General features: G+C 39.6%; 1 pseudogene; it reads right to left on the bottom strand.

The window, feature by feature from the left end:
• Window positions 1-6,828: 6,828 nt before the first annotated feature.
• Window positions 6,829-7,579, bottom strand: LOC102955675 (annotated as a pseudogene).
• Window positions 7,580-12,979: the final 5,400 nt, after the last annotated feature.

Below are 12,979 nucleotides of genomic sequence, written 5' to 3'. Positions count from 1 at the left end.
CTTCCACGTTTGAGAGCCCATCCTCTCCTGGGACAGCTTGTAGGAGGTTCAGGGCCCTCTGGAAATAGTTTACTGGACAAAATTATCTACAGTCACATACACTTTGAAAGGCTTGGTACTAGCCCTGGAAAAACAATTGAATCATTGGAGGACATCAAACAGTGGAGATAACTATATTAAACACCTGAATTTAAACACCACATAAAATAATTGTGATTTTGCATTTAGAATACATATGTATATAATTACACATAATAAGTAACCATGGACCTGACTTTGTTTTATTAAGAATAACTTATATGCTTTTTGCTATTTATGGAAATACAAGGTGGATTAGGCCCTTTTTTCCAGAGTGAGGTGTAACAAAACCTTCTTGGTTCTGACAAAGGTTACCCCTTACTCAGCAAGGTAAATTTGCATGGGGACTAAAAGTCCTATAGGAAAAAAAACTATTAAGGACCCTAGACTTTTCTAGTTTGAGACCTGAGGAAAACACATTTGATGGTTTGGGATTGGCACCAAATTTAATCATAGGAAATTACAATAGGCTACCCTCAGGTAACATAATTTGAAGGAAGGGGAGTCCAACATGGTGACCTCTGTCTGAACCCTGGAATCCAAGTGTGCTTGGTAATGTGGTTAGTTCTGACATTTCCTGTTTTCACGGACTGAGGAAGGGCTGCAATTTTACCCTACATGCAAGTTAGCAAGTTAGCCTGCCAGTTTCATAGATTTGAGCAGAAGACATGATGCCCAAGGTGTCACACCATGCCAGGCAGCATAAACTTCATGTACACATCAGTTCTCCTGCCCCCAAGGTACACACAGGAGCAGTTAGGAGTTGGGCGCAGATGAATGCTGCACATGCACTGGGTCTGTATCAGAGCTGAGAATAATGAGCTTGGGAAAACCTAATTTGTAACGGGGACTCCTAGAAATCCTGCCCAAACTATTATTTTCATTGTACTGGTCATGCAATTAATCTACCCTCTGCTCAGGAGAGTGACAGTATATCTTCCAAGACTGCTTGCTATACTAATATCCTTGTAAATATAGTACAAAACAAAAACTGATATAAGACATTCAGAAACACTTTGGAGAATTGTCTCCCAATACTGCCATGACATCTTTCATCAAAGAACTTGACCTCTCCCAGCAAAAATCTTCCCCTTGATTTTAGAACATTATTTCAAAACTAATTTCCTCCAGGAGTTTTTCTCTCACCTTTCCAACACTTGATCCTTGGTTATACTCCTCTATTGCTGTAATCCAAACACACTGTATTTTTCCACCATGACTAAGCACTTTCTATATGAATTTCTTATTGTAGGAATGCCTTCCAACCACAAATGACAGTAGCAGCAGGTCTATCATGTTTGCTGTTTACATTAAGCATTAATCACTGTGCTAGGTTTACTGTAGGAGCTCCTTGTATATTTATTAGTTGTATATATAAATTTTGACACCCTTATAGCTTTATCACTTATGCAATCATGCTCCTGATTAAATCTCTGGTACTAGTTTCCTACTAGGTGTGCCATTGTTTAGCAAACTTGACAGTATACCTTAAAATGGTGACTGTGTGTTCTCTGCCTAAAAATCCCAAGCATGGGAGAGAGGAGTTAAAATGTCGGAGACTAGGGGGACACAGGGCTTTCCTCATCACTCAAACGCAGGTGTATTGAGGTCAGGTCACTGGGAACACCCAGGAAATTGATCTGTGGAGCAGCAGAAGGATCTCCACGGTGGGAGGGAGACAAGTTGCCAGGTGCAAGGTGCGTGGCTGTAAATTGGGGGAGAGAAAAGCAACAGTGCCATGGAAGGGAGGAAATCCTTTCTGTGGAGAGACAAAAGGGAGAGAAAGAGAAAGGGGTTGAGAAAGTGTGGCAAGTTAGCACGTGAGGAAAACCTCTCTGGACCACAGACTGGGGAGCTAGAAGTAGAGTATTCCAGTTCTTTTTTGCAACCAGCTTTTGGAGCTCAGACCCTGAGGTTTGGGGAGTGCATGACTTTCTCTGCAGCAGAGCTGTGGCATGCTCTCCTGGAGAGGAGAGAGCTGGCCCCAGAGTGCATAATGCGGTGTAGAGATCTCTGGGTGCCCTGGGAAAGAACAGTCCCTTTCCTGGAATACTTTTGGAAGAAGGTTTATTGCCACTCCAAGGACAAAAGACCCTGCAGGTGGTCAAAGATCTTTCATCAGTGGAGAGGCTCTACTCCAGAGGAAGAGAGCAGATCTGAACCATGCCATGTCCTTTAAGACACTGGGTTTTGAATCCCAGACACATGCCAAAGAAAAAACACAGGAAAGTTGTGGCGCAGGGCAAGCTCACTGCCCTCAGTATTCTGTGAGGGCTGCCTGAACAGCAGGGTTGAGATCCCCAGTCCAGGAATGAAAGAGTAGGATGGCACCATTTTCCCCCGAACACCAACAAGGTGGGACTTCAGAGAGTAACACAGCAGCCCTCTATCGAGGCAGGACCCTTTCACACCAAACCCTGCCTGGCAGTGGCTTGTTTATTGGGGCAAGAGTGACTCTGAGCCAATATAGCTGGCCTCTGCTCCAGACCAACACAACCAGGATCTCCTAGGCACCAACACATAACTTTTTTTTCTTTTTTTTCCTCCTTCTCTTTTTTATTTTGGAATCAGACTCATAGTATCTTGCATTATTTTTCGTTTCCTTTTCTCTCTCTCCTTTTTTTTTTTTTTTGATCAGGATTTTTTATTCTTTTCTTTTTCTTCCTTTCTTCTTTTATTCTGCTTTTTCCCCTTTCTTTTTCTGCAGATTCACTCTTACAGTTTTTTTTATTCTCTGTTTTGTTTTTGTTTTTGTTCCCTTTCCCTTTCTCTTTTCTGGGGGTCAGGTTTCCTCTCCCCTTTTTCTCCATGGTTACTTCAACAAATCAAAGTACTCTTAGTTAAAGGTCCAAATACTCCACCACTGCAGCAAAGAGGAGCTCTGCAGAGGACTGACCAATAGGGGAGATAAGCCAAAACACAACAGCAGAGTGCACACAACATACAGCAGAAACACTTCCTGGAGTGCCAAGCCCTGGACAGTGTATGACCCCTTCTTAATGTAGTAGTACCCTCAGGTGCAGGAAACATAACAAGCTCTTAAAACACTCAAAAGACAGGCATCTGGGTGGCTCAGTCGGTTAAGCATCCAACTTCAGCTCATGTCATGATCTTGCAGCTCATGGATTCGAGCCCTGTGTCAGGCTCTGTAGCCACACAATGAAGAAAAAGTTCTCAGACACTTAGACTGAGCAGATGTGCAGGGTTGCCTCTGCCAGCAAAAACAGCAGCAGCAGCAGCAAAATGTACATAGTCTTCATTTCATATTTGCCAGGTATAAACATCAAAGAATGTCAAAGTATTGGAGGAAAACACAAAGAATCTCCAGACATAAACCAAACACACATCTGGTGTTTATGTGAAAGCATTCAGAAAAGAAGTGCACTTCCAGACAATTACAATGGGTCCCTAACTGGCTTCTGGGGGATCATGGAGCTCTGTTCTCATAATGCTATCATGTTTGACAGCTTTGAGACCAGAACATCCCTGACATTTCAGCAATTGCCCCACTCACTTTCCCAGGGCTTACAATACACTCTCTAAAAATAACTCCAAGGGGCTCTGTGCTGACAGCTCAGAGCCTGGAGCCGGCTTCGGATTCTGTGTCTCCCTCTCTCTCTCTGCCCCTCCCCCTGTTCACGCTCAATCTCTCAAAAATAAATAAATATTTTTTAAAAATTAAAACACCCAAAAGACAGAAACTTAGCCAAAATGACAAAATGGGGGAATTCTTCTCAAAAGAAAGGTCAGGAAGAAATCACAGCCAGGGACTTGCTCAAAACAGATATAAGCAATATATCTGAACAAGAATTTAGAATAACAGTCATAAAACTACTACTAGCTGGCTTGATAAAAGCATAGGAGACACCAGAGAAACCCTTGCTGCAGAGATCCAAGACCTAAGAACTAGTCAGGCTGAATTTTAAAATGCTATGAGATGCAACTGAGATGCAAAATAAACTGGGAATAGTGACAGTGAGAACTGAAAAAGCAAAACAAGAATAAGAAGAGTGAGCAAAGGGGGCAGAATGTTATTTGAACAAATTATGTCTGAGAACTTCCCTAATCTGGGGAAGGAAACAGGCATCCAAATCCAAAAGGCACAGAAAACTCCCTTCAAAATCAATAAAAACAGGTCAACACCATGACATATCATAATGAAACTTGCAAAATAGAAAGATAAAGAGAGAATTCTGAAAGCAGCTAGGGACAAAATGTCCTTAATCTACAAGGGCAGACACATAAGGTTAGTAGCAGACTTGTCCATTGAAACCTGGCAGATGAGAAGGGAGTGGCAGAAACTATTAAATGTGCTGAATAGGAAAAATATGTAGTTAAGAATCCTTTATCCAGCAAGGCTGTCATTCAGAATAGAAGAGATAAACACTTTCCCAGACTAACAAAACCTAAAGGAGTTTGGAACCACCAAACCAGCCCTGCAAGAAATTTTAAGGGGGACTCTCTGAGTGGAGAAGAAAAAAGACTAAATCAACAGGACTACAAAGGACCAGAGAATATCACCAGAAATACCAACTCTACAGATAACACAATGGCACTAAATCCATATCTTTCAATAATAACTCTGAATGTCAATGGACTGAATGCTCCAATCAAAAGACAAAGGGTATCAAAATGGATTTCAAAGCATAATATTTATCTATATGTTGCCTACAAGAGACTCATTTTAAACCTAAAGACACTTGCAGATTGAAAGTGAGGGGAGGGAGGGGAAGAGTTAAGATGGCAGAGCATCATGGAGACCCTGAGCTTGTCTCGTCTCTGAAACGCAGCTAGATCAGCACCAAACCATTTTGAACACCTAGGAAATTGATCTGAGGATTGGCACAAAAATCTGCATAACTTGAGCCACAGAACTCAGCAGGTATGCAGTGCAGAGAGGTGAACTGGTGGAGAGAAAAGCCTTGGAGGGTAGGGAGTCATTTTTGATGAGAGAAGACAGAAAGAGAAAGAGAAAGTGGGAGAGTGCAGCACATTGTGATAGTGCAAGGAAAGCACGCCCCCCTGAAAGTTCCTGGAGAGAAAGAGAAAGAGTGAAAACACTCACAGGGAACTGAACAAGAAATCCATTCCCCAAAACCATTGATGGGGAGAAAGAAGATTTCAATACCACCAGGATTCCATAAACAGTGGAGCGCAGAATCTGAAGTTTCAGAGCTCAGTGCCTGGCAGTGTTGTGGGGAGGAAGTAGGGTGAATCCCCACGTGAAGGTAGTAGGGTCTGAGGGATCCGTGTGCCACACGGGGAGAAGCAGTTCCCCTGCTTGAAGTGCATTTGGTAGAGGCCATATGGCCTCCTTGCAGGCAAAGTCCCAGTGGACCCTGGAGAGCAGCCATGTCTCTTGGTATTAGGACAAAGACACAAGGGTGCTTCAAAACCTGGCACAGGCTATGTGTTGTGATTTGCCATAATCTATGATCATCTTTTGCTACATGACTGCACGAATGTTTTCTAGGGCAAGCCGGCACCCAGCCATTGCTCAGCAAGACCTTCCCCCAGAGAGTGGTCTCAGGTCCAAGCCCCAGGGGTCTCTGAAGTGTGGGGTTTTAAAACACAACACCATCTGAGACAAAACTCTGGAGGGAGGTGCTGCCTGGTAGGCGGACAGATTGGACACAGACAGGGTAGAGGCAGGGAGTAGATAGAGGCTCAAGACAAAGGAGGGGTGCTTAATAGCAAGGCTACCAACACTGCTCCACCCCAATAAGCTAACCAGAACCACCTAGTAGAGAATAGAGGCTTAGTTACACCAAGCCCTGCCCAACTGTGCCCTCCAAGCACATCCCCCAGAAGAACAGCATGTCACTCCACCCGTTTAGTGTACAGAATATAGAGAGCTTCATAGTTTCAGTTCTGGGAAACTGGAGGTAACTTAATTCCAATTTCATTCTGTTTGCTCATTCACTTATTTGTTCATTTTCTTTGCTTCTGTTTTTGCTTAAATTGTTTTATTTTTTCTTTCTTTTCTTTTTTCCTTGAAGGAGAATAATTTTTTTATTTTTTTTAAATTTTTTATTCTACTTCATTTTCTTTATTCTATTTTATTAAAGAAATTTTTAAATTTTTTCTTACTTTTTCTTCTTCTTTCTTTTCCCTTTTTTCTCTATTCTGTCAATCTTCTTTCTTTTTTTAAGAATATCAATGGTTTTATTTTTAAATATCTATTTCTATTTTCTCAAATTGGTTGTCATCTCTTTTGTTGTTGTTGTTGGACAAGTTCATTCTAATCAAAATGTTAAGTAAGAACACAAGTTAATGAGTCAGCCCCCTAATAATGCACACTTCTGTGAGCTCCAGCTCTGTATTTAGTCTCAAACCACCCTTCTGCACACTGCAAAGATTTTGGTGCAACACATCACACCAAGGGAAAGGCACAATGTATCTCACACTTATCAAATCCAAAGACGGGAAGTCACTCTCAAATGTTAAGTTTGGGTTCTGGGTTTATTTGGGTAAGAATTTCCCTCAGCTCCCATCAATCCTAGCTGAAGTGAATCTCTTTCCATCACCAACCCAGGAGAAACCCACCAAATTCACATATTATCTGTTAACAAAATAAAAACAGGAGACTAAAAAATGAAGTAGGTTATCAAGTCCTTGAATAGAAAGCTACTTGGCTTGGACAAGAACATATAACTTGGATCTAAGATGATGATGAGGGAGGAGAGTTCTGAGGGAATCTTGTCTGAGGAAGTCTCAAGTCATTAGGAAAAAAAAAAAAACCAGGGAGGTTATCACCGTAGCTCAGAGACCAAAAGCTAAGTTTCTATTGAGCAGGTCTGTGTGCGCGCGTGTATGTGTAAGGAAATAAGTAGCAAGAAGGGAAGATTGGAGTAGGAATCCTGTCTTTCAGTCTTGAACTACTTCCCACTGCAATCAATAAGGCTGCACCATGGAGTTTAACATTAATGGCAATGCTCTATCATGTCCACCACCATTGCCTTCTTCCAGCTGAAGAGAAGTTATCCTGTGCCGGCCCCTGCTGCTACTGCAATGCAGAGGTATCCATTGTAGGTCATGAAGATAAGCATGAGGAAGTAGCTGATGACCACGTGGATGACATGCAGCACTGTTTGCAGGAGACAAGGAAAGCTCAGCATCTGCTGCCCAACAGTCTATGTGTCCCCATAAGGATGTCTCCTTTTGGTCCTGGTACAGGCATGGAATTGTAGCAGATGCTGACTTGTGACTTATGCAGCAGTCTTTCTCAGGCTATCTTGAGTCCTTCATAGAACATTGCTAGTAAAAACACTGCCAAGAAAGCTCCCACCATTTCTCAAGCTGTATTGACCACCAACCAGAAAACAGTAGTTCCACATTCTTAAAGCCAAAGTAGGTCGTAGGCATCATCATGTTGCCTATTCCCCCACCATGAGAGTAGTGGGCTGAAGTGGTCAGGTGGTGGTGGTGAGAAGGCACTGTTGTACTGTTGTTCAGCCATATGGCTTGTCCCCTTATGGTGGGAATGGTCCACGTTTCCAGGAAAAGTTGAAGGTCAGCAGAAGATTCTTCTAGATCCAGTCCTGCCACCAGCACCTCCCTCTTAGAACTTTAACGCATCACCACACCTATCAAGCTTCTTTCAGCAAGCAGACAGAAACACACATGGGATCTATCTTTTTTTATTTGATTTTTTGTTTTGTTTTTAATTTCTTAATTTCTTTTTTTTATTTTTAATTTTTTAATTTAATTTTTAATTTCTTTAATTTCTTTTTTATTTTATTAATTTTTTTCCTCTTCCAAACTGGCAAAATAAAGGAATTCACCCCAAGGAAAGAATAGGAAGAAGTGACAGGGACTTAATCAACACAGATAAGTAAGATGTCTGAACTAGAATTTAGAACCAATATAATGAGACTACTGGCTAGGGTTAAAAAAGCATAGAAGACACCAGAGAATCCCATTGTGCAAGATAAAAGAAATACAATCTAGTTAGGCCAAAATTAAACATGCTATAACTAAGAAGCAATCCTGAATGGATGCCATGATAGGTAGGATGGACAAAGCAGAGCGGTGAATCAGCAACTAGAGAAGATAAAATTATAGAGAATAATGAAGCAGAAAAAAAGAAGGAAACAAAGGCAAAAGAACATGATACAAGATCTAGAGAACACTCTGACTTATTAAAAAGGATTCACACCCAAATCCTAGGAGTCCAGAAGATGAAGAGAGAGAAAAAGGGGCAGAAGGTTGATGTGAGCAAATCATACCAGAAAACTTTCCTAATTTGGGGAAGGACACAGACATCGAAATCCAAAAGCCACAGAGAATTCCAAATAGATTCAACAAAAACCAAACATCACCATGGCATATGATAGTCAAACTCACAAAATACACAGACAAGGAAATTATGAAAGCAGGAAGGGAAAAACATCCTTAACCTATAAGGGAAGACAGATCAGCATCAGACCTATCCACAGAAACTCGGCAGTCCAGAAAGTGGTGGCAGGATATATTCAGAAAAATATGCAGCCAAGAATTCTTTATCCAGCAAGGGTGTCATTCAAAATAGAGGGGAGGGATAAAGATTTTCCCAGACAAACAAGAACTTAAGGGGTTCGTGACCACTAAACAGGTCCTGCAAGAAATTTTAAGGGGCATTCTTTGAGTGGACAAAAGACAAAACAAAACAAACAAACAAAAAAACCCAAAAGCAACAAACAATACAAAGGACCAGGGAACATCACAAGAAATACCAACTCCACAGGCAACACACTGGAACCAAATTCATATCTTTCAGTACTCACTCTAAATGTAAACGGACTAAGTGATCCAATCAAAAAACATAGGGCTCAGAATGGATAACAAAACAAGCCCCATATAAATGCTGCTTACAAGAGACACATTTTAGACCTAAAGAAACTTGTAGATTTAAAGTAAAGGGATGGAACATGTTAATGGTCTTCAAGAGAAATCTGGAGTAGCCATACTTATATCAGACAAAATAATTTTAAAATAAAGACTGTAACAAGAAATGAAGAAGGGCATTGTATCATAATTAAGGGGTCTATCCACCTTAATTATGAATATCTAACAATTATAAATATTTATGCACAAATGTGGAAAACAAGCAAATATATAAATCAATTAATCATAGATATAAAGAAACTCTTTGATAATAATACCATAAGAGAAGGGGACATCAACATCCCCCTTACAGCAACGGACATATCAATAAGCAGAAAATCAACAAGGAAACAACGGCTTTGAATGACACACTGGGCCAGAAGGATTTAACAGATATATTTAGAACATTTCATTCTAAAGAAGCAGAATATACATATTTCTTGACTGCACATGGAACATTCTCCAGAGTAGATCACATACTGGGTCACAAATCAGCCTTCAATAAGTATAAAAAGATTGAGATCACATCTTGCATATTTTCAGACCACTATAAAACTCAAAATCAACCACAAGAAAAAATTTGTAAAGACCATGAATACTTGGAGATTAAAGAACATCTTACTAAAGAATGAATGGGTTAACCAAGAAATTAAAAAGGAAAATTAAAAAGTACATGGAAGCCAATGAAAATGAAAACACAAAAGTCCAAAACCTCTGGGATGCAGCAAAGGTGGTCAAAAGAGGGAAGTACCTAGCAATCCAAGTCTTCCTAAAGAAAGATAGGTCTCAAATACACAACCTAATCTTACACCTAAAAGAGCTGGAAAAAGAACAGCAAAGAAAGCACAAAACCAGCAGAAGATAGGAAATAATAAAGACCAGAGCAGAAATCAATGATAGTGAAATTTAAAAAAAGTAGAACAGATCAATAAAATCAGTTTTTTTGTCAAAGAACAAAATTGATAAACCCCTAGTCAGATTGATCAAAAAGAAAAAGGAAAGGACCCGAATAAATAAAATCAAGAATGAAAGAGGAGAGACCACAACCAACACTGCAGAAATAGAAACAATAATAAGAGAATATTATTAGCAATTATATGCCAATAAATTGGGCAATCTGGAAGAAATAGACAAATTCCTAGACACTCACACAATACCAAAACTCAAACAGAAAGAAACAGAAAATGTGAACAGGCCCATAACCAGCAAAGAAACTAAGTCAGTTATCAAAAATCTCCCAACAAATAAGAGTTCTGGGATAGACGGCTTCTTCCAAAAAATAGAAATAAAAGGAAAACTTCCAAACTTATTCTCTAAAGTCAGCATTACCTTGATTCCAAAACCATGCAAAGACCCCACTAAAAAGGAAAACTAGAGGCCAATATCCCTGATGAAGCTAAGTGCAAAAATTCTCAAGATATTAGCAAATTGAATTCAACAGTACATTAAAACAATTATTCGCCATGATCAAGTGAGATTAATTCCTGGGATGTAGGGCTGGTTCACTATTCACAAATCAATCAATGTGATTGATAATTGATAACAAAAGAAAGGATAAGAACCATACAAAGTATTTGACAAAATACAGCATCCTTTCTTGATAAAAACCCTCAAGAAAGTGGGGATATACCTCAACATCATAAAAGCCATGTATGAAAGGCCTGAAGCTAATATCACCCTCAATGGGGAAAAACCAAGAGCTTTCCCCTAAGTTCACAAACACGACAGAGAAGTCCACTCTCACCACTGTCCTAGCCTCAGCAATCAGACAACAAAAAGAAATAAAAGGCATACAAACTGACAAAGAAAAAGTCAAACTTTCACTCTTTGCAGATGTCATGATATTCTACGTGGCAAAACCAAAAGACTCTGCCAAAAAAACTGCTTAGAACTGATACATGAATTCATCAAAGTTTCAGGATATAAAATCAATGTATTGAAATAGGTTGCATTTCTATACACCAATAATGAAGCAGCAGAAAGAGAAATCAAGGAATCTATCCGTTTTACAATTGCACCATAACCATAAGTAACCTAGGGGGGAAAAATAACCAAAGAGGTAAAAGATCTGTATGCTGAGAACTATAGAAAGCTTATGAAAGAAATTGAAGAAGACACAATGAAATGGAAAAACATCCCATGTTCATGAGTTGGGAGAACAATGTTAAAATGTCTCTATTACTCAAAGTAATCTACACATTCAGTGCAATCCCTATCAAAATAACACCAACATTCTTCACAGAGCTAGAAAAAAACAATTATAAAATCTTTATGTAACCAGAAAAGACCCTAAGAAGCCAAAGCAATCCTGAAAAAGAAAACTAAAGCTGGAGGCATCACAATTCAGACTTCATGGTGTACTACAAAGCTGTAATCATCAAGACAGTATGGTATTGGCACAAAAACAGACACATAGATCAATGGAACAGAATAGAGAACCCAGAAGTAGACCCAAAGTGTATGGCCAACTAATCTTTGACAAAACAGGAAAGAGTACCCAATGGAAAAAAGTCTCTCCAGCAAATGGTGCTGGGAAAACTGGACAGTGGCATGCAGAAAAATAAAACGGGATGACTTCTTATACCAGGCACAGAAATAAATTCAAAATGGATGAAAGACCTAAATGTGAGAGCAGGAAACCATCAAAATCCTAGAGGAGAAAGAGGCAGCAACCTCTTTGACTTCAGTCACAGAAACATCTTACTAGACATGTCTCCAGAGACAAGTGAAATAAAAGCAAAAATGAGGGGTGCCTGGGTGACTCAGTCAGTTAAACATCCGACTCTTGATTTTGGCTCATGTCATGATCTTATGGTTTGTGAGTTCAAGCCCCGCATCAAGCTCTGTGCTGGCAGCATGAAGCTTGCTTGGTATTCTCTGTCCCCACCCTCCCCCCCTGCCCTTACACTGCTCATTCTTTCTCTCTCCCTCTCTCTCAAAATAAATAAACATTTTTAAGACCCAAATATTTTTTTTAAAAAAATGAACTATTGAGACTTCACCAAATTAAAAACTTCTGCACAATGAAGGAAACAATCAGCAAAACTAGAAGACAACCAACAGAATGGGAAAAGATATTTTCAAATAACAAACATATCAAATAAAGGGGTAGTATCCAAAATCTATAAAGAATTTATCAAACCCAATACCCAAAAAACAAATAATCCAGTGAAGAAATGAGCAGAAGACATGAATAGACACTTTTCCAAAGAAGATATCCAGACGGCTAACACACATGAAAAGATTACCAAAATCATTCATTGTCAGGAAAATACAAATCAATATCACAATGAGATACAACATCACACCTGTCACAATGGCTGAAGTTAACAAGTCAGGAAACAACTGATGTTGACAAAAAGGTGCCGAGAAATGGAAACCCTTTTGCAGTGTTGGTGGGAATGCAAACTGGTTAGGCTACTCTAGAAAATAGTATGGAGGTTTCTCAAAAAATTAAAAATAGAACTACCCTACGACCCAACAATTTCACTACTAGGTATTTATCCAAAGGATCCAAATATACTGATTCAAAGGGGCACATGCACCCCAATGTTTATAGCAGCACTTTTGACAATAGCCAAAGTATGGAAAGAGCCCAAATGTCCATCGACTGATGAATGGATAAAGATGTGGTATATATCTGTGGTATATATACAATGGAATATTACTCAGTGATCAAAAAGAATGAAATCTTGCCATTTGCAACAACATGGATGGAACTAGAGTGTATTACGCTAAGCAAAATAAGTCAGTCAGAGAAAGACAAATATCATATGATTTCACTCATATGTGGAATTTAAGAAACACAACAGATGAATATAGGGGAAGGGAAGGAAAAACAAGATAAAAACAGAGGAAGGAAAACCATAAGAGATTCTTAAATACAGAAAAAAAATTGAGGGTTGCTGGAGGGGAGGTAGTGGGGGGATGGGCTAAATAGGTGACAGGCATTAAAGAGGGCACTTGTAAGGATAAGCACTGGGTGTTATATGTAAACAATTGAAAAGAGACAGATCCTACAGGTGTGGTGATGAAA

This window comes from Panthera tigris, chromosome A3 (genome assembly GCF_018350195.1).
Source record: "Panthera tigris isolate Pti1 chromosome A3, P.tigris_Pti1_mat1.1, whole genome shotgun sequence".
Classification (NCBI taxonomy): Eukaryota; Metazoa; Chordata; class Mammalia; order Carnivora; family Felidae; genus Panthera; species Panthera tigris.
Note: the sequence above shows the minus strand (reverse complement) of the source record. Positions and strands in the feature narration are given on the sequence as shown.